The sequence below is a fragment of the Microcaecilia unicolor genome, chromosome 12 (assembly GCF_901765095.1).
Source record: "Microcaecilia unicolor chromosome 12, aMicUni1.1, whole genome shotgun sequence".
In the NCBI taxonomy this organism is placed as follows: Eukaryota; Metazoa; Chordata; class Amphibia; order Gymnophiona; family Siphonopidae; genus Microcaecilia; species Microcaecilia unicolor.
The window spans coordinates 41,096,777-41,124,465 of record NC_044042.1 but is presented as its reverse complement, the minus strand read 5'-3'; the positions used below and the strand labels follow the sequence as shown (position 1 = coordinate 41,124,465).

The following is a 27,689-nucleotide window of genomic DNA, read 5'->3' as shown; positions in this document are numbered from 1 at the left end:
AAAAAGATGGACATTGGTATTTAGAACTTGTGATCAGAACTTCAATGTTACAGAAAAGTGTTCTGATTGAGCAGCTCTCCACTGGAGGGATTAAGGGAGGTCACTCCCATAATTCTCCAGTGGTTGCTGTCTTCCCAGAACGTGAAACTGGCAAAGGATACAGGCTCTAAGTGTGTGAACATTCATGGTACTAACACTTTTTGTTTTAATGAATTTCTTATATACTGCCTGCAGGCCATCAAAGCAATGTACATTCAGGTATTGTAGTTATTTTTCTGTCCCTAGAGGTGAGGCTTGTTATTCATGCTTTCAGCTTCAACTCATAAGTGATATGGAAAGCAGCTGGATTTCCCTGCTTTCCATATTAATTGATCTTCAGCTCATAGACCACCCCAGAGAAAACATTTAACTTTTGACTATATAACGTTTATATGGCCAAAATTTAAGTAGTTGGCAGACCAAAATTTTAAGATCAAATACTAACTTGCAGAGTCTGTGCATATATCTTATCTACACAATGGTTCTGGTTCTTGGCTTGACCAGCATACTGTGAAATAAACTATGTATACTGCAAACTGAGCAGAGTGACTTTTAGTAACCATTACCACATAGAACTGGCAGGCTGTCTCATATACACAACATGGCCCTTCATATAACCATTATACCTCCATTCAGGATATCTAGACTGCCCCAACTTGACATTTCGTCCTTTGAGCAGGGACTATCCTTCTTTGTTAAACTTTACAGCGCTGCGTAACCCTAGTAGCGCTTTAGAAATGTTAAGTAGTAGTATATCTCCAAGAGGTAAGAGAGGAAGTGCAGAGAGCCAAAGCGAGGAAATAACATACACCATGATACCCTTGCATCACTTTTCATGAGAGGCATGGTCTCCTCAGGCTGCTTTGTGCTGGATCCCTCTTGCCATCCTCCCTCCCCCTGAGGAAGAAAAGGATCACATAGGGGGTGGGGGTGTTGAGCCAACTTGATGTAACAGGCTATCCATATCTATTATGGATTCCCTGTTACTATGATCATCAGTTCTTTATAATTTTTAAACCCCATTTGGGGTCACAAACCACAGTTTGAGAACTGCTAGTCTAGTCCTGGTGTAACCCCTAGCTAATCAGATTGCACGCAATGGAGCATCAAAACCAATCTTTTGCAAATTCCTTTCAATATCCTGAAAATAAAACTGGCTAAGGGGTACTATCAGGACCAGTTTAAGCAATACTGATAGAGAGGACCACTGGTGAAAGCCAGAAGCTGTGCAAGAGCCTTCTGTAACCAGGATCATGAGCACTAGCTTCAGCCACCAGGTGCTGTCCTTAATGGTGACCATGGCTTTCCCCTCGAGGGGAATGGAAGTAGTGCTTCCACAGCATCTTTAGCCTCAGCTGATCCAAGTTACAAAAGATCTGTACTGTGTGGACAAGCAGGGGAAAGCGTCATACACATGGGTGATATTATTCAGATGGCTTCCATTGAACAGTAGCTCCTGGATGTGCCTGGTATTTCCTGAACTCTTCCCGCCTCAGTTAATAACATAGGTGAAGAGATGGTAGAGGATGAATGAAGGCTATGTTTCCATGCGATCCACTGAAAACTCTCATTACAGGTAAGCTGTGTTACTGACTGAGACAGTAGGCATGCAGGTGGGTGCATGGGAATACCTGCAAATGCCCAGGAGGTGTTGTAGGGCTGTCCTAATACTAATATATCATTGTATAGCTCTGCAATAAGCCTGAGCAGGTCTACGTAGATTACAATTCTCAAAAGGCCAGAACATTTCTGGGGAATACATAAAAGTTTCTAGCGGCAGCCATTTTACGGACCTGGCCACCACAGGCAGGAGCAAGTGTTATTGCTCTTGCCCCTACGACCCCATTGGACCACGAGGACAAATCCAGGTAGGCCCAGGGGAGCCTATGGGGTTTGAGAGGTGGGAGGTGAACTCGGTCAGGCTTTGTGAGTGGGGGGGGGGGGGAGGGAGGGAGGTCAGAAGGGGGCTTCTTTTAATGGGGATGGGAGGGAGGGGGATCGGAAGTGGGGGCTTCTGAGGGAATTGGGAGGGAAGGATCGGAAGGTGGCTTATTGAAGGCTTCTGGGGTGTGGGAGGGGGACGGGAACACATTGGCTAGGACCCTGGGCACCAGCCGATATTCAGAGTAGTGCCCAGTTGTCTTTGCTGCATAAAATTAGGACAGCCTCTGTTCTGTCCTAAATTTATGCAGTAGGTTAGCTGATTAGCAGACTGAAAATCTCCTAACCAGCTAGGTTTCTGCAATGCCCTAACTTTGCCTCGGACCACCCACAAACTAGCTGGTTTCGGCATGAGCGTTGTCTGGTTAAGTGCTACTGAATATCCCAGGATATCCCTGCACATTTGATTTAAATGGTCAGGAGCCTCTCCTGGCCATTAAAATAGCTTCGGACCCCAAGTGCTTCTGTGTTAACTGGGAGCAGGTTTCGCACAATAAGCTGAATGTTAATGCACAACCTGCAATAAAGAATAGTGGGAACGTCACAAGTGGATGCTGCTTTAAATTGGCAACTACCATGTAGAAAAATCACATGTTAAGCTACAAAAACTGCAAATTTTACTGCAGATTAGGAAAAGGGCCCTATTGTTTCCTTGCATTTCCTGAAAAATATGTAACAGCTTAGAAGAAAATATTTAACCAATAAGGATTATTAGTACTTGTTGCTTTTGAAACATTCCAGCAAGAACACACAATTTTCTTTTAAACCTATTATTTTATATTAATTTTGATATCTTTGAAAATGATTAAAATTAAAAACACCAAGAACCCAAAAAAATGTACAATTTTTTTTTTCTGGAACAAATGTGCACATCTGCCAGTTTGACATTACTGAGTGTTTTTTGATAGATTCCAAACAACTAGAAAACCAGGATGTAAAATCATTAAAAAAAAAAGACGAAAGAAATGGAACTAATGAAATGAGATGTAGAACAACTAACTGCATGGAAATTTTCTTTACTTAAATGCTTTTATTAGCTGCTGCTGTTTTCCATCATGGTATATCACAGGTAAACTCTTGAAAGTATAACCCTGGGCTTCAGGAACGATGGGTGCATGCAGTGATGGCTATGGATGACTGCTATTACAACAAAAGAACAGATGAATCCTTGCAGTCACACAAATGTTCCAAACACAGTGAAGATTACAAAAAAATGAAAGCTAGACGATGTCCAAAATACAAAGTTTATTGAAACATCAAATGACTCGACATGAGCCGTGTTTCGGCCACTGGGGCCTGCCTCAAGTGTCTTCTCGTCTTGACTATTGCAACCTTCTCCTCGCTGGCCTCCCGCTTAGCCACCTATCCCCCCTTCAATCTGTCCAAAATTCCGCCGCACGTCTTATCTACCGTGTGAACCGATACTCTCATATCACCCCTCTCCTCAAGTCGCTTCACTGGCTCCCGATCCGCTACCGTATACAGTTCAAGCTTCTCCTATTGACCTTCAAGTGCACTCAATCTGCAGCCCCCCATTACCTCTCTACCCTCCTCTCCCCATATGTTCCCACCCGTAACCTCCGCTCTCAGGACAAATCACTCCTTTCTGTACCCTTCTCCACCACCGCTAACTCCAGACTCCGCCCCTTCTGCCTCGCATCACCTTATGCCTGAAACAGACTTCCTGAGCCCATACGCCATGCGCCCTCCCTGCCCATTTTCAAGTCCTTACTCAAGGCCCATCTCTTCTCCCTTGCTTTTGGTGCCTAACCACCTTCCCATTCCTGATACCTACACTGACTACATAGTTTTTACCTTTAGATTGTAAGCTCTCTTGAGCAGGGACTGTCCTTCCCCATGTTTAAACTTGTACAGCGCTACGTAACCCTGGCAGCGCTATAGAAATGTTAAGTAGTAGTAGTAGTAGTAGTTCTTTGGATGTGTCTGAATGTATTAGCTTTCAATTTTAACAGTGAGTAATCACACACCTTTGTAATGAAAAATCTCTCACCTAGTTCAACAGTGGCCAATCCAGGTCACAAGTACCTGGCAGGAGCCCAAAGAGTAGCGAGATTCCAGAATTGCAAATATTAACAACATTCCATATGAGTGAAAGACAATAGGAGTCCATCAAGCTTAACTCGGATCAAAGTAACTCCTTCCTAGGTAACTATCCCCCAAATTCTATAAAGTTGGGCACCCAAATTTATGCTTAGCACACAAGTTATAGAATAAAGACAGTTGCATGTGTAAATTATTTTAGTAATGATCTAATTTGTGTTAATGAGCAATAATGAGCCATAAATGGCCTTAATGCACACTGGCACCAATTAGCAATTATTATTATTTATTGCATTTGTACCCCACATTTTCCCACCTATTTGCAGGTTCAATGTGGCTTACATAGTACCGTGTTATGATTGTGGTCATAACCCCTCTCAAACTTACCTTTTTCCTGGTGGTCAGCTTAGCTGGCTTCTGTTTCTTTTGTCTGTCCTTCCTGAGCTGGCTCTCTCTCTCTCTGTGCTGGCAGCTTCCAGCAACATGGGGCTAATTGTCTCACTTTACTGCAGCTGTGGGTGTTGCCTGAGTTGCTCTACCTCTCTTTGGGTGTACTGGCTTCAAGTGCTTCACGGTGCGGCATTGGTGTGGGTTGGGTCTCTATGGGTTTCAGTGTGCTCTCTGTGTTTCAGTGTGCTGCCTGGGTCTAGGGAGTGTGACATCATCAGGGAGGGCCTTGATAAGGAAGTGGTGTTCTTTACTTCAGAGCCTTTGCAGTGGTTGTGTTTGCTTTAGGTAGGGTGGTGCAGTGTGCACTTCTGACTTTGTGTCTAGTTTCCCTGCTTGCTTTTGCTAAAGGTCCAGGTTAGTGTGAGTGCAGTGTGCACTTGTGACTGTGTGTTTGCTTTCCTGCTTTTCCCTTGTGGTTCCCCTGCTTTTCCCTCTTGGTGGTTTTGGAAGCAGTGCTGTGTGTAGGGCTTTGGAAGCTCTGTTGCTGTTAGAAGTACTTCTGGGTTTGGTGTTGTTAGGAACACTGCAGTTTGCTGTTAGAAGTACTTCTGGTTTTGGTGCTGTAGGAAGCACTGCTAGTTTGCTGTTAGAAGTTCTTCTGGTTTTAGGTGCTGTAGGAAGCACTTCAGTTTGCTGTTAGAAGTACTTCTGGTTTTGGTGCTGTTGAAAGCACTTCAGTTTGCTGTTAGAAGTACTTCTGGGTTTGGTGCTGTTAGAGGCACTTCAGTTCGCTGTGAGAAGTACTTCTGGAGCTTGGTGCTTAGTGGCACCTGGGTTAGGTTAGTGCGGTGGTGCACTGCTGTAGTGTGGGGGCTTAGGAAGCTCCCTTGCTAGCTTGTGTATTTAGCTTTCCTGCTTTTCCTTTGTGGCTTCCCTGCTTTCCCTTGTAGTGTGTGGTAGCACTTCTGCTGTGTGTTTAGTGTTTAGTAGCACGGCTGTTGGTTCACTGTTAGGAACCTCTTGTTAGTTTAGTACTTGGAGCACTTCTGTTGCAAGCTTGTTCAAGGATCCTGGTCCCTGTGTTATCCGGTATCTGGTAAGTCCTGCCGGCCACTTGAACCCAAGGGCTCAACCCTTGGGGGGTAGTGGCCAGGCGCAGGTGAAGCTGTACGGACCAGTCCAGTGTGCTCCAGTCCAGTGTGTTCTGGTCCGGTGTGTGTTCCAGTCCTGTGTCCTCCAGTCCAGGGGATTGCAGTCCAGTGTTCCAGTCCTGTGTCCTCCAGTCCGGGGGATTCCAGTCCGTGTGTTCCGGCTCGCTGGGTGGTGCCTGCAGTCCCTGCTGGTGCCGGTGTGCTTGCCCAGTGTTGGTTGGTGGGTTTTGCCTGCTGCTGTCGCTCCTCGTCAGCGGCCCAAGGGCTCACATTTGCTCCAGAGCCCGGCCCCGCGGGCTCTGAACCTGAGAACCTGACATACCGTCAAAGGCGTTTGCTCAGTCGGTGGATAACAAATACCTTATACCTCGTATGAGTTATAAGTGGAGGGTCAAAATGGATGAAGATTGCGTGTTGTCCTGTGCGATCATAGTCATGCTGTGTTGGAAGGTGAAGAGGGTTACGTGGGGTCATTGGGGTAGGCCTTTTTGAAAAGGTTGGTTTTTAGTGATTTCCTGAAGTTCAAGTGGTCATGGATTGTTTTCACAGCTTTTGGGAGCTAATTCCATAGTTGTGCGCTTATGTAAGAGAAGTCGGCTGCATAAGTCGTGTGCAACTTACCCTTAGTGGGTATTTTAGAAGTTGCGTGTGTACAGTCTATTGCGTGTAACTTCTAGGTGTGTGGGGAGCATGGGTGGGTCAGGAGCGCACCCAGGATAGAATACTGTCCCGTGTGTAACTGACATCAGTTAGGCTCACGCACTTATGGCAGCCACTGAGTTGGCGTAAATGCTCATTGCTTAAGAAAGGATCATAAATGGCCACTTATGCTACCATTCTATACGCTAATATTCTGTGTGTAATTGCCATTATATAATTTGCACTTAGCACATTTTATTAGGGTGCATACTTTTAGGCGCCCTTTCTTGAATTTACCCCTATGTGTTCATGTTGATCCTGAAGAAGGCCACATGGACTGCAGACCTTTTGCCCTGCCCTTTTGGTACATTATAGGCTGAATTTGCAGCTGGTAGAAATGTAATTTCTTGCCTGTTTGGCCAAAGGTATATATGAAGGTCCTATGTGATATCTCAGTTACTGAACATACTCTGATCAATATTAATTCAGTGGCAGTTAGTGTGTTTTTAAATGCTTACTGTGGCTGACTGAGTTAGACCCAGATATTAAATGTTGGGCTATGTGCGGGCACCAGCCTGACCAGACTGAATGTAGCTGCTGGTACTTAAGCAGGTCCCAGCCATTATTCAGGAGGGTACTCGTATGAGAAAATTATGTAGGTCCCAGCTGAACATAAATGGTTCTGGTCAGGTTCCTCTGCCCCCCCCCCTAAATCCAATCCTCCTCTCCCCTAGGAGATAATTGATTTGATTTGCTTACTTTATTTATTTTTTGTCTATTAGATTGTAAGCTCTTTGAGCAGGGACTGTCTTTCTTCTATGTTTGTGCAGCGCTGCGTATGCCTTGTAGCGCTATAGAAATGCTAAATAGTAGTAGTAGTAGTAGGCCAGATGCCAACCCCCTGATCCAATCTTCCTCCCCTGCCCCAGAGCTGTTTAGCCCTCAACAGTCCCCCCCCCCCCAGGGCTTACCTTTCAAATCAACCTTTAGACCACAATGGATTTGAAAGGTAGGCAGGGTGTGGGAGAGGGGCCTGTTGGGGTCTAAAGGCTCTGGGGGTAGGGGCAGGGGAGGGACATGGATTGGATCAGGATGGGCCTTTGGTCTTGGAGAGGGTTGGAGGGAGGGAAAGAGAGCAGAATGGGATGGTTGTATAATATGTGGGAGAATTCTGTTGTTTGGGGGGGGGGGGTCCAGGAGGAGGGCTGGATCACATTGGAAGGGGACAGGAGGGAGTGAAGACCTATATATGCTATTGGCCGCTACCCAGAAGCTATGCAGAGGGTGACAGACATTTAGCCCTGCACTCGCACATTGAGTGACCAAAGTTATGGCAGCCTTTTATGCAATCCTATTTGGTCACTTACTATGTAGGCACTGGCACTTGCATAACTCCTGGCTGCTCTTTGACTCTGTCCACATAATGCCTGTCTCCTGCCCAGATTTGACATGGCAGCACTGCCAGGTTAAGTGCTGCTGAATATTGGCAGCTGGCCCATTGAGTGCAATTTAAGCAGGCTGACTGCTGAAATGGCTTTGAATATTGGGCCCACTGTTTCCATGATGCCAACACAGTAGGGTGACTCACCAGCTGCTTACTAAACAAAAAAATTCTGAATAGAGAAGATATAGGTTCTCATGTTCAAAGCACATAGACTTACAAAGTTATATAATGTGTTTTGAAAATGAGCCTCATATTGTACAAACTAAATCTTGCTGGTCCTACAAAGATTTTTGCTATTCTACCTACACTGGAGAAGCTTATGTTCAGTAAATGGATCATTTTTAGCTTAAGGAAAATAGTATTTTAGAGAAATCACTGCCTACCTAGAAGTGAAGGCTGAGTCTCCAAAGCAATTACCACCTAGTCTGAGATACAGACCAAGTTTTCCAAAGCAATCTACCAATACTCCAGCCAAAGCCTCTCACCATCTACAAGATAGAGATCAGTCTTCTTTTCCCTTGCCTCCCTGGCCATTAGGTCCTGATCAGGGCTCCCTTCCAGATTCAGGGTGAGTCCCAGAATCTTCCCTACTCTGAGTTCAACCCAGCCTGGGGAATTCCCACTTTACTACCCTGGGCTCCGGCCTTTAATAGGGTCCAAAGGATAGGTCAACACCTATGTAGATCAGACTTTCAGTTCCATTTCTCAACATTCTTTAGCCTGCCACCAGCCATGTAGCCATTCCTGTTTGGCTACTACCACCCAAGCAGGTCCCTGATGTTCACCCAAACTATTTTAAAGGGGACTATACCCAAGTTGTCTGCTGATAAGTAAATTATATTATATTTTTTCAACAGCTTGATTGTTTGTTTCTTTGCCTTATTGTTAAAAATATTGTTATCACCACACATTTTCCTTTTATACTACATTTTCTACTGGGTGCAGTATTCAAAAGTGCTAAGGTGACAGAGCTACAAGTTAAAGTTCTCAGTTTAGACCATAGTATAGGAACAGCAGTGCAAGCTTCATACCACCAGTGAACAGGTACAGCATGGTCAGCAACATTGCAGGGTTTCCCCATACTGAGCTGCTATTAAGCTTCACTTCATCACTAGTGATCACTCCTCCAGGTGGAATAGGAGTTCAGTCTCTATGTTGAGAATGACAACAAGGAAGCAGTGGCTTTTAAAAGAGGAGAGCATCTTTCCATTGGCAAGTGGAACTTAGACTTCCAAATTATATGATCTAAACAAAGCTCAGTGAAAAGACATCACTTGGCTGAATCCATTTCCTCAGAGGCTGTGAGTTCTACTTCTACAGTCTTAAGAACACAACATTTGCCATACCAAGTCACAGAAAAGATCCATCAAACCCAGCATCCTATTTCCAGCAGTGGTCAATCCTGGTCATTAGTACCTGTTGTTCCAAAAGGTAGATTTATTCCATATTGCTTACTGCGGGGATAAGCAGTGGATTTCCCTAAGTCCACCTTGATAATGGTGGTAGGCTTTTCCTCCAGAGACTTATGCAAACCTTTTTTCAAACCCAGCTTCACTACCAGCTTTTACCACATCTTCTGGCAATGAATTCCAGAGCTTGATTATACATTGAGTGAAAAAATATTTTCTTCAATTTGTTTTAAATGTTCTGCTTTGTAAGGTCATTATTGGGCTCATTTTCAAAAGAGAAAAACATCCAAGAAGTGGCATAAATCTGCACTTGGACGTTTTTCTCACAAAAATGTCCAAATTGGCATTTTCAAAACCAATTTTTAGATGTTTTTCTATGAAGTCCATCAGAAGTGCGTTCAAATCACAAGGGGGCATGTCAAGGGCATGTTAAGAGTGGGATTTGGGTGTTCCTAACACTTACATGTTTTTCAGCCATAATGGAACAAAACTGTCCAAGAATAACATTAAGACATTTTGAACTAGACCTGGGGGACAAGTCTACTAAAAATTCTGGCTCCTCCTACATTCCAATGGCTTGATTTTGTGCGTTTTGCACTTGGACGTTTTTTGTTTGAAAATGGACTAAAAAACAAAACGTTCACAAAACCTTGTTCAAAACAGTATTTTTGAAAACAAAAGATAGACATTTTTCTTTTTTGAAAATTACCTTCTTTCCTATTCAGATTTTGGACGTTTTTTGCAAAACGTCCAAAGTCGGACTTAAGTCATATCAAAAATGCCCCTCCACGTGCCCCTCTAGATGTTCTACTTTTCGAATCAGTAAACTCAATTTGTGTTTACCCATTCCACTCCGCTCATTATTTTATATACCTCTATCATATCTTTTCTCATCCTTCCTTTCTCCAAAATGAAGAGCTCTAATCTCGTTAGCCTTTTCTCTTAGGGGGAATCATTCCATCCCTGTAATCATTTTGGTTGCCCTTCTCTGTATCTTTTCTAATTCTGCTATCTTTGTAAGATGTCATTACTGCACACAATACTCAAGGTGCAGTTGCACCACAGAATAATATAGGAGCATTATGATATTCTCTGTTTTATTCTTTATTCCTTTCCTATGGTCATGGCCTTCAGGGAGCAGGATATGTGAAAAAGAGTCAATTCTGCTCTCTTTCTCTCCCACCTGTAGCTATTCTGCTTGGAAATGCCAAGTTGGCCGAATTTACCCATTCTTATGATATGTATACCACAACTATGCACAAATCATCTTTGATAATGCTTGTCCAATCTAATCAGGGGGATGAGAAGTAAAAATGATGATATCCATCCAAATGCAGGTATAGAGGATGTTGAACGTGCCAAAGAGATCAATAAGGTATTGAAGCACCATTGAAACAGCATCGAAATGGAACAAGGCCCAGACTACCTTCTGCTTTGTGCGGCTTATTCTCCATCAATGAAAAAGACTGGAACACAAAGGCTAGATGCATCCTCTAATAGCCATTGTTGTCCTCTTCTGGAGCTTTTTGTTGCCACCTGACTCTGGGGTTGGAATAGAGACGATTCCTCTGATGGCACAGGGAAGCAGCACAATTATGGACACATTCCAAATTTGACCTTAGATTGCCTCAGTTACAATGAAGTGTTTTCTTGTAATTCTCCTATCTCCCCAATCCTTTCTAATTAACCAAAGTGTTTTAATAAGTAACAGGAATCCTTCCAGCAATTTAGCACTTCATTAGCAATTTATTCCATTATAGTATGTATCATTTCAAATCAAGTCTAAATTCAAAACAAAACAATTTGCTTTCTTTGCAAACATAATGGCTTGTAATTTCTATTACTTCCAAGTGTCAGAAGGCCTATAACCGTTTCTCACATTTCATTAAGTCACATCTTGACTAGATTGGATTTTGGCAAAAAAGTAAGTAAAATGTAGAGGAAGAAAATAATTTGGTGGTGGGAGAGATGGAAAGAACAAAATATGTAAGGGAGAAGAGAGAGGGAGACAAAGACACAGAGGGAAACAACTAACAGAGGTTCAGTGATCTGCCAAAGATTTCACAGAAGGCTCCATTTTGACAAGCAAAACTCCAGAATGGCTTAGTCTTTGAAAGGAGACTTTCAAAGGAATGGAGGTCAGTCTTGGCCTTTGGAGATTTTTTTTTTGGGGGGGGGGGCATACCTGGTTTTGAGACATACCTTCCCAGAAGCAGGCTCAGTTTAGAATCAAAAGCAACAACCTAGTTAAATATGAGCAGCAAAATTACTAATACAGCAGTGCATTTTGGAAGGTAAAAACCAGGAATGGCCACAAATTCCCCACTGGACACAGGGAGGGGCATAATTGAACGAAAACGTCTATCTCCATGGGCGTTTATCTCCGAGAACGGGTCCGTGAAGGGGCGGACCGAACCGTATTTTCGAAAAAAAATAGACGTCCATGTTTTATTCGACAGTTTGTGAGCTGGGCGTTTTTGTTTTTCAGTGATAATGGAAAATGAAAGCGCCCAGCTCAAAAACGAATAAATCCAAGGCATTTGTTCGTGGAAGGGGCCAGGATTCGTAGTGCACTGGTCCCCCTCACATGCCAGGACACCAACCGGGCACCCTAGGGGGCACTTTTACAAAAACAAAAAAAAAGGTAAAAGAGCTCCCAGGTGCATAGCACCCTTCCCTTGTGTGTTGAGCCCCCCAATTCCCCCTCAAAACCCACTGCCCACAAGTCTACACCATTACTATAGCCCTAAGGGGTGAAGGGGGGCACCTAGATGTGGGTACAGTGGGTTTGGGGGGGGGGGGTGGATGACTAAGCATTAAGCAGCACAATTGTAACAGGTAGGGGGGGATGGGCCTGGGTCCACCTGCCTGAAGTCCACTGCACCCCCTAACAACTGCTCCAGGGACCTGCATAGTGCTGCCAGGGAGGTGGGTATGACATTTGAGGGTGAAAATAAAAAGTTGTGAAACATCATGTTTTGTTATTGGGAGGGGGTTAGTGACCACTGGGGGAGTCAGGGGAGGTCATCCCCGATTCCCTCTGGTGGTCATCTGGTCATTTAGGGCACTTTTTGGGGCCTTATTCGTGAAAAAACAGGGTCCAGGAAAAGTGCCCTAAATTCTAGCTACAAACGCATACTTTTTTTTCCATTATCGGCGAAAGGCGCCCATCTCTCCTTGGCCAATAACCATGCCCCAGTTCCACCTTCGCCACGCCTCCGACACGCCCCCGTCAACTTTGTACGCTTCCGCGATGGAGTGCAGTTGAAAACGTCCAAAATCGGCTTTCCATTATACCGATTTATTCGTTTTTGTGAGATAAACGTCTATCTCCCGATTTGGGTCGAAATCTAGGCATTTTTCTCTTTCAATTATAAGGTGGAGGGTCACCCAAGTATTGATGCAAAAACCAAATATGCCTTTGTGGCAGAGTTTTGCTGTTAATTCTGCAGCACAACCTTTTCAGCAAAATGAACACAGCTTGTAGTTTCCAAATGGCCATAAAGGCATATAATAACAATAAAACAAAAAGGGTCCATTTTCTAGGGCACAACGTAGTCAAGTTTTTATTCATCCCGCTGCTGCTCCTTGTGATTTTGGGCAAGTCGCTTAACCCTCCATTGCCTCAGGTACAAACTTAGATTGTGAGCCCTCCTGGGACAGAGAAATATCCAGTGTACCTGAATGTAACTCACCTAGAGCTACTACTGAAAAAAGGTGTGAGCAAAATCTAAATAAATAAATGGTAGAAATCCTGAATGGGTGCGCTCCTCAAGACCACATTTGTGGACCTCTAGAATAGAAGGATGTTTCTATGGGATTTCCATTTCACTATGATTTCCATTGGTTACCTGTACACTAATTTTAAACAACAAATTTAAAAAAATTTGTTTGAACGTGTGCATTAGCATAAAATAAACAGTTTGTATGGCTTTTTGGTTTCCACAACAAGGAAAAAATTGCACATGGAGTCATAAAAGGTATATGTGTTGTAAGCAAGTCCTACTACGATAACTGCAACTGATGTTAGTCTTTGGGTGTGTGACTGTGTAGTTCAGGGGTACTCAAACCTTTTGTCAAGCGGTCTACTTGTTCAACTGCCGAGTTGTTTGCAGTCCACAATACTAATTGGCCTATCTACACGGACACCAAATACCAAACTACAACAATCAGTAGTCTGCTTAGTTTTATAGATTTGTATTTTTGTGGCAATTTTAAACATAGTATACTTTATTATGTTCTTAAACAATTTTAAAAAAGGATCCTGCTGGGTTTATTGTTTATAATGTCAGTGAGAGAAATATATTGTGTTGACATTGTAAGTAGTATTATTATTTTCGAAAGAGAAGGACGCCCATCTTTCGACACAAATTGGGAGATGGGCGTCCTTCTCCCAGGGTCGCCTAAATCGGCATAATCGAAAGCTGATTTTGGGCGTCCTCAACTGCTTTCCGTTGTGGGGATGACCAAAGTTCACGGGGGCATGTCGAAAGCGTAGCAAAGGCGGGACTGGGGTGTGCCTAACACATGGGCGTCCTCGACTGATAATGGAAAAAAGAAGGGCGACCCTGATGTGCACTTGGGCGACTTTACTTGGTCCATTTTTTGTTACAACCAAGCCTCAAAAAGGTGCCTGAACTGACCAGATGACCTCCCCTTACTCCCCCAGTGGTCACCAACCCCCTCCCACCCTAAAAAAATACTATTTAAATATTTTTTGCCAGCCTCAAATGTCATACCCAGCTCCATGAGAGCAGTATGCAGGTCCCTGGAGCAGTTTTAGTGGGTGCAGTGCACTTCAGGCAGGAGGATCCAGGCCCATCCCCTCACCTATTACACTTGTGGTGGTAAATGTGCGCCCTTCAAAACCCACTGTACCCACATGTAGGTGCCCCCCTTCACCCCTTAGAGCTATGGTAGTGGTGTACAGTTGTGGGGAGTGGGTTTTGGGGGGCTCAACACACAAGGTAAGGGTGCTATGCACCTTTGAGCAATTTCTGAAGTCCACTGCAGTGCCCCCTAGGGTGCCCGGTTGGTATCCTGGCATGTCAGGGGGACCAGTGCACTACGAATGCTGGCTCCTCCTATGACCAAATGGCTTGGATTTGGTCGTTTCTGAGATGGGCGTCCTTGGTTTCCATTATCGCCAAAAATCGGGGATGACCATCTCTAAGGGCGACCTAAATTTTGCGATTTGGGTGTCCCTGACCGTACTATCGAAATGAAAGATGGACACCCATTTTGTTTCGATAATACGGGTTTCCCTGCCCCTTCGCCGGGACATCCTACGAGGACGTCCTCAGGAAAACTTGGGCGCCCCTTTCGATTATGCCCCTCCATGTCATACTTTGTATTTTTGAATATTTTTACTGCTGTAATTGTCTATTGCTGATGTTTGACTTATTCTTACTGTACACCGCCTTGAGTGAATTCCATAAAAAAGGTGGTAAATAAATACTAATAAATAAATAAATAAACAAACGGAACTGCTGCCTGGGGAGCAGAATGTCACTGTAGTTTGGATTCTATGGTTTTAAGGCAGTGTGCATGGTGTTCTGCAAATGTTGATTGGTTATTACAGTCTATGCTTGGTTTTGATAGCATTAATTGTCGAGAATGTGAATTCACAAGCATATGTTGAACCAAACATCATTAGAACAGTTACAGTTACTTTCTTGATTGTAGGGTACTGAGTTTCTAGTTTACCAGTTGACCAAAATTCAATAAGTGATAGTTCTTTCTGCTTTCATTTCAAGATTTCACTTCCTTGCAGATTCACAGTTTCTAGCTGAAGTGTTGACTGATGGATATTACATAAAAATGAGGCACTTTCTGTCCATTCACTATTGGCAACTACTAAGAAAGAATCAACTACAAACAGAAACATGGTTTTTACCCCTCTGAAATCTTGGAACCAATCACTAAATTCGTGCCTGAGCTTCTCAAGAAACCCAGTCATCACATGTAAGCTAGCATCAACTGTGGCTGTTAACATCGTTTTTGTAGTTGGGAAGTGCAGCAGTTTCCCATTCTTAATATCTGAAAGAAAAATGTCTACCTTTCTCTCAAAAGAAAAGCACTTCTCTTGCAGGTTAATGACTGTCTTCCCTTTGCCTTGTAATGTTAAATTAAGTCATTTAGATGGCCAGTAAGGTCTTCCAAAAATGCAACTAGTGTCATCTTGCCAGCATCACCTAGAAAACTTCAACATCTGCCCTTTTTACTTTAAGTGTACCAAGGAACTGAACAACTTTTTCATGAAGGCTCTAAAAGTGATCTATTACCTTTTCTTTGCTGAGCCATCTAACATCATTGCAAAGCAACAAATCTCTATATTCAGTCGAAACTTCTTCAAGAAATTTACGAAATAGGCAATGTTGGAGTGATGAATGATTCGTGTGAAGCTGACTAGCTTCATGATGGTTGACATAACTTCTGCTAATTCATCACTTAGCTCTGAACATAAAACAGATTTGTGGATAATGCAGTGGTAGGCGTGGGACTGATTTCCTTAAGGTGATCAACGAGTTCACTACTTCTACCTATCACAGCCAGTGCAAATCAGTCATTATAGAAATTATCTTCTATACATCCAATCCAACTCACTCCAGAAACTGTGATAATGCTGAAAACACATCCTCACCTTGAGTTTGCTTCTCAAGGGGTAGTAATGTTAGCATGTCATCAACATAGTGACAACCATTGTGAAATCTAACGGTAACACACAGCTGTGACATATTAGTTTTGTTAGTTGATTCATCACATGCAATTGCAAATGAATCTGCTTTCCGGAGATCAAACACATTTTCTGCCAGTTCATCTGCCAGATGAATTGCAGTGTTATCAGATAAAAGCATTTGTTTCACAAAATCAATATATTTCTTGTCGTTATACAGAACTGATGTTGAGAAAAAAAGGAGATGATGGAACAGGAAGTTCTTCTCAGCATCCAGAAGGCTACCTAAGGAAGATGAGCTTTCCCCTTTTATGGTGAAACTCTGCTCTTTACCTCAAGTTCTAGTTGTAGATTAGGTTCCTGTTCTAGCTCCAGTCACTACCAAGCTCTGATTCCACTTCATGCTCCATCCATTTCCAGCTCTTGGTTCCAGCCTTGCTTGCTTACCGTTTGCCAACTTCCTGCTGTACCTTCCAGTCTGCAGAGATGCCAAGTTACTCAGTTCCAGGCAGGAGATTTTGGGACAGTCCTGAATGTCTTACCATCCTATCCTGTTACATTATGGAACTTGCAGCACTGATTTCAATGAGCAATCAGGCACTACAAATCCCACACTGATTTGGGATACACGTTTACAAACAGGACTGGCTAAATAATCTCAGTCCTGGAATTGGGTAACTTGGCATCTCTAAGTCTGTGCTCCAAGCTTCTATACTTCCCATGCCAAGCTCCAGTTTCTGTATTAAGTTCCATCTCCAACTCTCTGCTCCAGTTCCTGTTTCGAGCTCTGGTTCCAACTCTACTTCAGCTCCAAGCTCCCAGTTCCTGTTTTAGCTCCAGTCTGCTGGGTCTCTATTCCCTATCTGAACTTCAAAGTTCCAACTTGTGAATACTGGCAAGCTACCAGGAAAATTCCCTGGACTGAAAATTGCCTTCCACTCAGCAACTAATGCAACTGCTAGATTTTGCTATGTGGAAAAAAGGCAGGGCCAGGGGCGGGATGAGGGAAAGTTAGTATGGGAATTTCATTTTGAAATCCCTACACATACTTTACACTTTTGTGACCTTTGCCAATCCAAATTTGAAAGGTAAATTCTGTGGGGAGTTTTCCCCTTTTGAAAATTAGTGTGCACATCCCACAAACTACTCAGGCTACTTAAAAATCCTCCCTACAAAGAGGGAAAACATCAAGAGATAGGCATTGATATTTCATTCTGAGTTTGATGTTTCTTCCCCCCAAAACTTCTTCCACTTAGCCACTTTTGCTTTTATGAAATCTGACATAATGTGATGCTGATCTGTAAATTGTCAGCACCCCTGTCTGAAACAGAGAAAAAGAGAAAGCGATAGCCGAAAAAGACCACAGGACCCATCTATTGAATTGAAGAGCTATTGTACTTCATCTTTGCAGCAAACAGGCCGGCTGCCATTGATCAATTTTTTTCTTGCAAAGGGCAGGGAGGGGAGTAGCATAATTTCTATTTCAGATATTTTGCAATTGCTCTTCTCAGGCACAAGGCTTCATTATGTTATAATGGGGTTTGCCATAAAATGGGACTGCTGCATATATACATATAAATAAATATACAAATCAAATAATTATTATAATTACTGCCATTGTACAATTTCCATGTTCAATATTTTCCTTGAAGCCTGCTTAGCTTTGTATCATTATAATCTTTTTTTAAAAGATGAGGAGAAAAGTGTTGCTTGACATTGACAGCAGGCAATTTCTTCACAAAAGTGAATTCTGGTGGAATGTCGTGCACGAGGAGGTGGATAAATCTTCAATAATGTAGAGCCACCAAAGTAATTATTATCAAAACAGAAGCATGTATAAAATATACGTTGCTTGGTTCTCACATAAAGCTTTTGAAAAGTGATCTAAATCAGGTGAATAATTAAGCACACAAAAAGCAAGCAACATAACAATCATTTAAAAACAGCAAAAATAGAAAAAAAAAAACCCACTATCAAATACAAAGAACAGCTCACACATACTACCCCATCCTTTCTCACTCAAATGATGCAAATTCTCATAGCTACCTCAACCTCTCTTTCTTGGTATCTTATAACCTTTTTTTTATATACTGCTTACAAGTTAATAAAAACAATGAAAGCAGTATACAAACAACAAAAAACAAAACCACCTCCCCTCCCACACCCAATATAACATAAGCAGTTATACCCCCCCCCCAATTAAAAATCTTAAAAATCAATATAAATTCTTCAGCTCCTCACTTCACCCCACCTCCAACAGCATAATCTAACTCCTCCACCACCTCCACCTCCCTCTCCAGGGAACAGCCAGGTTTTTAAGGCTTTCTGAAATCCCTCATAATGATCAATTATACAACATTCAGATGGCAATTTATTCTACCTCAAGAGCCTGAAATATGTTGTACTGATGGGACTACCAGTAACATCCTTAGGCTGGTATGAAGTGGATGCATTTAGATATGACAAACCAACTTTCAGACAAATATAAAGGACCTTTATTATATAAGACCTAAAACACAATACACAGTACTGTAAATTGTATTCATGCTGCCACCAGAAGCAGGGTGATTTCTCCAACAGGAGTCATGCCAAAGACTATCAAGGTACTTGAAAAATCAAACATTGCCATTTACTTTGCATTGCCCCACCCAACATAGCCTCAAGGGTCAAGGAAGTGGAGTGCCAGATCTTGCCTGCCAGGACTACCTTAGGTTCTATCCAAATGGCGCCCCAGGGTTACATATAATACTCAGACTAAAAAAAACTGTTATAAAAATATAACATGAATGAATAGACTTGGTTTGCATTCATCGTCATCAAAGGAGAAAGTAAAGTGGATAAAATAAAAATAATTCCACTGTTACAAAAAAGAAAACAGCTTGAGTATTTATTTCTAAGGAAAACTACATTCTTGTGCTTAAATTGACACGAGTTAGATATTTCAATAGTACTTTATATCATGGTGCTTTAAAAAAAAAAAACTACAACAAAAAAACATTTAACTGGTACAGTTACTATAATACACACAGTTCTTTTCCTGTCAGCTGAACAATAGAATAACATACAACGCAGAGACTGCAGTGAGCGATGAATAGGAATACCACTTGCAAACACTGTAGGCAGTTTAATGAGCTGCCTACACAAGGTTACACCTACTGCCTAATTACAGACTATAGGAAATATTTTTTTTAATTAATTTATCAAAGATGGGGGTAGTGTTTCCCTGCTTATGCAAACAAATTGTTTGATATCAATCAGTGCTGTTCGTATTAAAACAGATGCAGACTCAGAGGACTTTCTGTAATTTAGTATATATCATTTAAAGCAGCACTTGCATAAATCGTTCTACATCGAGATGTTCATTGACAGGTGCAGACTGCTGTTATGCTGCATGTTGCACCTGATGGCTGCAATTAAAAATACAAATATCTTTTCTTTTGTTAATTTTTTCAAATATTTATTTTTGACTATGTGCTACCTGGTATTATTACGGGTGGTCCTCTTGCCTTCTTACCCCTCAAGCCATGTTGAACACCATCAGAAAGTAGTTCACAAACCAAGGACACTTAGGGCTCAATATTCAGCAGGTCCCCAGAATAGCTGGTTTCAAGTTGGGCGCTAACTGGACATATTCAGCGTCACTATCCTCTTCTTGAACAAGTGATTTAACAGGTCAGGAGCCATTTCTGGCTGGTTAAATTGCTTTGAATGTCAACCTCTTAAATGGCCATTCTATAACTTGACGTCTGCATTGAGGAAATCCTTAGGGTAACATAGCTGTTGTAATGGCGTGCGTAGGTCCTTGATATGAATATTCTGAATAAACTGCTCTTTGATATTATCTCCCTATTGGTTTGTACATTTGTCAGCCTCTACTTTTTGTGCGGCAAGTAAAGCATGGCTATTTCCACGCAGCCATTTCAGGAGGAGCCCTTGGCACCACCCATTGAGGTGGCGATAAGAGCTCCCGCACTAACCTGGCGGTAATTGGACACTGCGTGGCACTGTCCAATTACCGCCGGGTACGCATGCAGGGGGTGAGAAGTACTGCCAGGCTCCTTTGCTAGCCCAGCGGTACTTTTTATTAATGAGTGGTAAGCCTGCTTTGGGCTTACCACCACTTTGTAAAAGGGGCCCATAGTGCATAAATGCAAGGGGGTGAACACATGGGCGAAGTATGGCTGCGACATAGGCATTTCTTCTACTTATGCATGTAGGGCTAGATTCAGAAAATGGCGTCCAAATTTGGGGGCTGGGAAAATTCAGCGCTCAGTGCTATTCCATAAAGCACACTCTGGTTTAAGCACCCTTTATAGAATAGAACTGGCATTTATTCATGCGACTAAAATAAGACATCAGGACCAGAGGTGTAGCTAAGGAGGGTGCAAAGGGAGTGGCTTCGCCCCCAAAGGAATTTTGAACGAAAGGGTGCATATGCAGATTATCCTTTCAGCCTCACACTGGTGCCTATTTTACAAAAAGGTCTGCTCCCCCTGATGTCAAAACCCAGCTACGCTTGTAACTTGTGCCTGCTGAAGCCAGGTAAAAAAACTGGTGTGCAAGCCGGGCATGCATTCCCCCAATTCTATAACACTGTGTATAACTTTTGGGAACACCCATGACCCATCCATGCCCTTCCCATAGCCACACCACCTTCGGGGTCATGTGTGAGAGAATTAAGGTGCAGTTCTTTATAGATTCACACTTAGGGGCAGCTGCGCACACAACTTCAAATTAGAGCCAATGAACATGAATAATTGATTGTTAGTAGCCAATTATTGAGTGTTAATGGCTCATTAAGGGGTCCTCTTGCAAAGGTGCACTAGTGTTCAGCACACGCTAAATGCTAGAGATGCCTATAGGAATATATGGGCGTCTCTAGTGTTTAGTGTGTGCTCATTTTTAGCTCATTCTAAAACCGCTAGCGCACATTTGTAAAAAGACCCCTAACTAATTTAGGGGCCCTTTTACTAAGCCACGTAGGCGCCTACGCACATCAATTTTGAACTACTGCCAGGCTACCACGTGGCCTGGGTGGTAATTTCATTTTTTACATGCGTCCACTAAGCGCGCTGAAAATTTTCCAGCGCACGGTGCTAACTGGGTGGTAATCGGCATTGTTCATGTGTAGACCATTACCGCCTGGTTAACACGTGCGTCCTTACTGCTAGGTCAATGGGTGCCAGTAAGGTCTCAGGCCCAAAATGGATGCGCACCAATTTTTATTTTGACGCACATCCATTTTTAGCCAAAAAAAGAGGCTTTTGTAGGTGCGCTGAAAAATAGACCTGTGTGCGTCCAATACACGCGTCTACACCAGCGCAGGCCACGTTTCGGTGCACCTTAGTAAAAGGACCTCTTAGTTGCATGCAAAACTCAGGATTGTGCCCAAATTTGGACAACCTTTATAGAATCCAGGGGGTAATGTGCATCCCTACTGCATTTATGTAACTGTAGTTATGCTAGGTCATCAGAACATAAGAATAGCCATACTGGGTCAGACCAATGGTCCATCTAGCCCAGTATGCTGCTTCCATCAGTGGCCAATCCAGGTCACAAGTACCTGGCAGAAACCCAAGTAGTAGCAACATTCCAGAACCCCGAAATGAAGCAAGATTCTAGAATCCCAAAGAGTACCAACATTCCAGAACTCCAAAGAGTAGCAACATTCCATGCTACCAAGCTCAAGGCAAGCAATGGCTTCCCCCATGTGAAACTGTGGGTGCGTAAATGTCAGGTGCAGTGATACTGGGCTATACCAGTGTTCTCTAATGGAATTTGGGTAACCATGGGCTGTTATAGACCAGGCTCTCACTGCAGGGCACTGGGGCACCTAAAAGGAAGTGCTCATTTCTAGAATTGTCTCCTAAAAGACTTTAGCCAATGATTTTTTTTTTTGCAATTTAGGGCTCAAAAAATCCCAGGCATCAGGTCACCATGGTGACTAGAAATGTTCTTCTTGCACTTGGGAATTTCGTGCCTTTTACGTTAATTTTAAAAAAGGTATTCTCTTCTAGCCAGTGCTACAATCATCACTGGAGTAGGAACATCTTTGTCCCTTCACTGTGCGACTCTGTGCAAGTCTGAGCTGCACAGATTAGGAACTTCTTTGTTAGTCTTGTGAGACTTGACCACCCAAGACCAATGAACAAGTTCGTGTACTGAGTGTCTCAGAGTCACATAATGCAGGGAATTAGAAGCTCCAGTTCCAGTGGTGATTACAGCAATAACCGCAAGAAAATAATACTTTTTTTTTTTGTAAACAGTGAAGAAGACCATACTCTAGTAGTGTCCACAGACACCCAGGTGGACAGAAGGAAGGCTGACTGGAATGAGGGGGAGGGGTTAAGGTCTGAGGTCTGACAGGCTTCTGGCTTGCAGGGGTGAGGAGAGCATCTGAGGAACTGACCTGCTATGGGGAGGGCATTGACTGGTTTGCAGAGATGGGGAGAGGCTGGGGTCTGACTAACGTGCTGGGTGATAAGTGGTGGCTGACTTTTGGTGGTGAAGGCTAGCAGAGGGGAGGTGGCTTACTGGCTTGCTGAGGGTGAGGTCTCGCTGGGGTAGGGTCTGGAGATGGCCAATTTTAAAGGAGGAGGGAAACTAGGTGACAACAGAGTGGGATAGGGGCTGATGAAGAAAACTTGTGTTAGAGCCAGTAAATTAATAGCATGCAAATTATTGCTGCATTGAAAAGTGTGCACTGTCAGAAAAAAATACCACTCACTGCAGTGGTAGTGTCCAGCTATTTGCAGCTTGAAGAGCACGGTATCTCCCTTCCTGTCACCACACAAAACACAGTGAAGATGACTTAAACAAAAATGAAATGATTATGTAGCAGTAATCCACAGCTTTATTTATTAACATCTGAGACTTGACACGAGTTGTGTTTCTGCTAACTTGGCCTGCATCAGGAGTCTGCAAACGATGTTTTGATAAAACTAGTAACTGCCAACACTGCACAACACGGAAGTTGTCAAACACATGTAGTCTCTATATTGCTATAACGGCATTAAAAAAGTAGGCGTGCCCTGCGCTAATTGGGTAGCATGGGTAAATTGCTACACGCTGCCCGATTAATGCAAGGTTAGCAAGTGAGCCTTCACCGCCTAGTAAATAGGTGGCTGTAAGGGTTCATGAGCTAATGGCTATGTGTTGAGAAATTAGAACGTGGCCATCAATGGGGATATAGAGATGCTAGATACCACACCAGTTACAAATAACGGTGAAAATATACCAGACGTCGACAACCTTGCGAAGTACTTCAAGGAGAAAATCATACTATTACGACACAAAATACCCGCCAGTCCCATAGAATACACCACTCTTCTAGACTGTCTGGACCCAGAAGAAGGAGCACACCCAGCAGACAGAACCTGGACCGAGTTCGAACCACTACCAGAAGACCTCATCTCTAAAACTCTCAAAAAATATGCCAAATCCAACTGCAAACTAGACGCATGCCCAAACAGCCTCATGAAATCAGCCCCTCAACAATTCACAACTGACCTAACGAATCATGTAAATTACATGCTACAAAATGACTCTTCCCAAAAGAAAAAGGAAAAATCTTACTCACCCCAATTCCAAAAGATACAAAGAAAAACTTGAGCGAAATTACCAACTACAGACCAGTAGCATCCATACCACTAATAACCAAATTAACCGAAGGGATGGTAACCAAACAACTCACAAACTATCTAAACAAACACTCAATACTGCATGATGCCCAATCCGGATTCCGGTCGAACCATAGCACAGAAACAGTACTAGTCACCCTTATGACCAAATTTAAGCAAATAATAGCAACCAGGAACAATATACTCCTCCTACAATTTGACATGTCAAGCGCCTTTGACATGGTCGACCACGAAATCCTACTACACATACTTGAATACTTCGGCATTGGAGGAAATGTCCTAAGCTGGTTCAAGGGGTTCCTAACCCTGCGCTCGTATCAAGTTACATCACACTCAACCACGTCCAAGGCATGGATACCTGAATGTGGAGTTCCACAAGGATCACCCCTCTCACCAACTATTTTCAACCTAATGATGATCCCCCTAGCAAAACTCCTATCAAACCATAACCTCAATCCACATATATACGCTGATGATGTGACAATATATATCCCCTTCAAACATGACATCAAAGAAATCTCCAACGAAATCAATCAAAGCCTACACATCATGAACACATGGGCAGACACATTCCGTCTGAAATTAAATGCAGAAAAAATTCAATGCCTGGTACTCACCTCCCTACACAACACCAACGAATTCAACGCGATAAACACACCAAACCTAAACCTTCCAATCTCAGAAACGCTAAAAATCCTTGGAGTCACTATCGACCGCCACATAACACTGGAAACCCACGCAAACAACACAACTAAGAAGATGTTCTACTGCATGTGGAAACTGAAAAGGATAAGACCACTCTTCCCAAGATTCGTCTTTCGTAACCTAGTGCAATCCCTCGTCCTCAGCCATCTGGATTACTGCAACTCATTATACGCAGGCGGCAAAGAGCAAACACTGAGGAAACTTCAAACAGCCCAGAACACAGCAGCCAGACTCATCTTCGGAAAACCAAAATATGAAAGGGCAACACCACTACGAGAGAAACTACACTGGCTTCCACTGAAGGAACGCATCACCTTCAAGGTATGCACACTAGTCCACAAGATCATCTACGGCGAAGCCCCAGCCTACATGTCCGAGTTGATTGACCTACCACCCAGAAATGCTAGGAGATCTTCCCGAACATACCTCAACCTCCATTTCCCTACTTTCAAGGGCGTGAAATACAAGACGCTACACGCGTCAACCTTTTCTCACACGAGCACGCAGCTTTGGAACTCACTGCCATGCAACTTAAGAGCGATCCACGAACAAGCATCCTTCCGCAGATTACTGAAGACCCACTTGTTTGAGACAATCTACGGAAAAAACCTAAACACATAGAGTCTACACTCACTTACATCAATGCATCACACATCCACTCAAGATCTCTCATTCCCCCCAATTCCACATAACTCATACATATACTTACAGGAATAGGTAAACCATGTGCCTATATGTCTTAACACTGCCCTTAAACTTCCTATTATCTCCTCCCAAAGTCTCCCTGTTGATGTCCCATTGTGATATTCCTAATGATAATGTGATTATCTCGCATAACTTGTACAATGTAACCCATAACCAATTTGTATCAACTGTATTCTCTTTATTCATATCTTATTGTAAGCCACACTGAGCCCGCAAAGAGGTGGGAAAATGTGGGATACAAATGCAAACAATAAATAAATAAATACAATTTTACACCCAGGCTAAAAGTGGCCTCAGCATATTTGAAAGCCCCATACTGTTAATACTGCAGTCCATTTTTTGGTGTAGTATAGTAAAATGGCTCTATAATATGCACGTAAAATAAACCGTGAAATTGTGCATAGCAAATGGAAGATGAAAATGTGTGTGCGTGCTATCCATACAATCATTTTCAAAGGGAAAGGATAACCGTGCTTTCTCTTAGGCCCAAATTCTATATATGGTGCCTGAAAAATCTGCATCGAAAAACCACATGTTTAGCGCTATTCTATAAACTACGCCTAAAGTTTGGCGTACTTTATAGAATATGTGCATCTGCCCTTTTAGGCGCACCCATTTAGGCCACCTAAAACCAGGCCAAATACCTGTGCCTAACTTAGGTGCAGATCGGGTGCATTACATAACAGTGTGCATAATTTTTTTGGAACGCCCACAACCCGCCCATTCCATGCCCATGGCCACATCCCCTTTTTAGCTGTGTGCATTAGAATTTATGCTCACCGCATTATAGAATACACCTATAAAGTTGTGTGTGTAAATTCTAATTAAAGCCAATTAGTACCACTAATTGGTTGTGAAATACCAATTATCAGAGTTGATTAGCTTGTTAATTAAGTTGTGCACAACTTAAGGTGCCATATATAGAATTTGTGTGTGTGTGTGTGTGTGGGGGGGGGGGGGTTAAAAAATTGGTATAACTTACACACATACCTGCTGCACAAGCTATTACAAAACTATCATGTAAGCAGCTTGCATTTTCAGGTGGAAGTGCTCTCATGTAATAATAAGAATAACAATAAACATGATTTCAGAGTCCTTCTTCCAAACCAGCTTCCAAAGTGCGATTAGAATTATAGCATTCTGGAAAGCACAAAGAAAGCATTTTTATTCAGACTTTTCAAACATATTTAATCTCAAAGAACACATCAAATACCTTTTATAATAGTACTGAATGTGTAATTGTCCCACACTGACACTTCTCAGGTGGCCTGCTTGCTTCACAATAGCATTGAAGAGTAGCTATACAAACGTTTCTACCTTGCTCATATGTACTTCATGTAACTAGGAGTTTTCTGTGCGTAATGAGGAATTTGCGAAAACAGAAGACATGAATGCCTACTTTTTGAGTGATGCAATCTGTTGTATTAAGGCGGACGCGGTGACTGTGTGGACTGCCCAGGTGAAACTAATATATATAACATTAGTGTAATGAAAGGTTTCAAGAGCTGAGAGAGACTGCAACCAAGTCAGCTAAGGAAAGAAACCTTTGTGTGTTTGGAACAGTAAAGAGCAAAGGACCATTCTGTGAAATCTTGTGTTGACTGAGCTGGCAATTGTTAAGGCAGAACTGAGAGCAGGTCTGAGAGCTGCAATTGGTACTGCTCCTGGGGTTTGTTGCTAAGCACATCACATATGATGAAAACAAAACAAACACTAGGGAGAAAGCGGTGACTAAAAATGTTTCAGTACCCGAAAAAAAGCTCCTCCAGGAATGGTTTCAATATTGGCATTAATTTATTTGTAGAAAAATAACACTGGCCCTCTCTGGAAATCTTGTAGTCACTGTTGCCTGTTATCAGGTAACATTAGGGACAAAACACATCCTGAATTTACTGTTATACCTCCGTGCAATAAGAAACAGTCTGTAACGTATAAGAAAAACAGAAGTCATTTTAACTGGTACGTAGCTATGATCAGCTTTATACTCAGGGTACCATAGCTTAAATTGTTTAGGCAGAAACTGAGCAGCAAGCAGCCTTTTGACTAAGGCTGCAAACTGGATCCAGATTCACAGGACAGGGTTGATCCAATCTTTGGTTTACCCCAATGCAGGTTGGGACTTGCAGTCTTGTTTTTCTTAGGGCATGCAATGGGGAAATCAGAACTACAAGTCCCTGCATGCAACAGGGTAAACCTAGGACTGGATCAACCCTGTCCTGCAAATTCGAATCCAGTTGGCTGCCTTACCTTTGACCTTCATAGTCCTCCCTAGCTGTGCACAAGTGGAGGACCCCAGACCTGCTCTGAAACCAGTGCTTACACTTATTCAAGAGATCAAGGAGAACAGAAACAGGTGAGAGGCGAATGAAATATGAAATGGGAAAATATGATTTCAAATGAAGAAAGAAACAAGACAAAATTGGTCTAGTTGCTAGGAGAAAGTATCTTCCATGCCTCATTTTCCAGTCACAGGCCTGTACACACAGAGAAAAAAAAAGTACTTGTTAAGAATCATTTTTTTTGCAGCTCTGGTTTGAAAGATTGTGCTCAGGCTGAGAACACTTGCTGGGAAATATTTCCATTTATTTATTTATTTATAAAATTGACTTAACTGCCCTGCCAATCAGGGACCATCAAGGCAGTGTACACAAATAAGAATATGCAATAATGCCATAAAAATAACACATAAAACATAATAATGTTATACAGCCTGACAATCTACTTACAACAAATAAAATACAAATAAATTAAATCTAAAAGCCTGCAAATTGCTAGCTCATCTATCTTCTTCATCTTGAGTGTTTTGCCTGCTTCCTAGGTAACAATTTTTGATTTAATGTTCGGTAGTTATTGAATTTGGTATACAGAAAGAATAGATTAACTCAGTGG

General features: G+C 42.6%; 1 long non-coding RNA gene across 1 annotated transcript; it reads left to right on the top strand.

The window, feature by feature from the left end:
• The first annotated feature begins 5,648 nt into the window (after positions 1-5,648).
• LOC115481314 lies at positions 5,649-27,018 on the top strand. Its single transcript, XR_003943947.1, has 3 exons — positions 5,649-5,660; positions 5,989-5,995; positions 26,913-27,018. It is a non-coding gene; the product is annotated as an uncharacterized LOC115481314 (long non-coding RNA).
• The last annotated feature ends 671 nt before the right edge of the window (positions 27,019-27,689 follow it).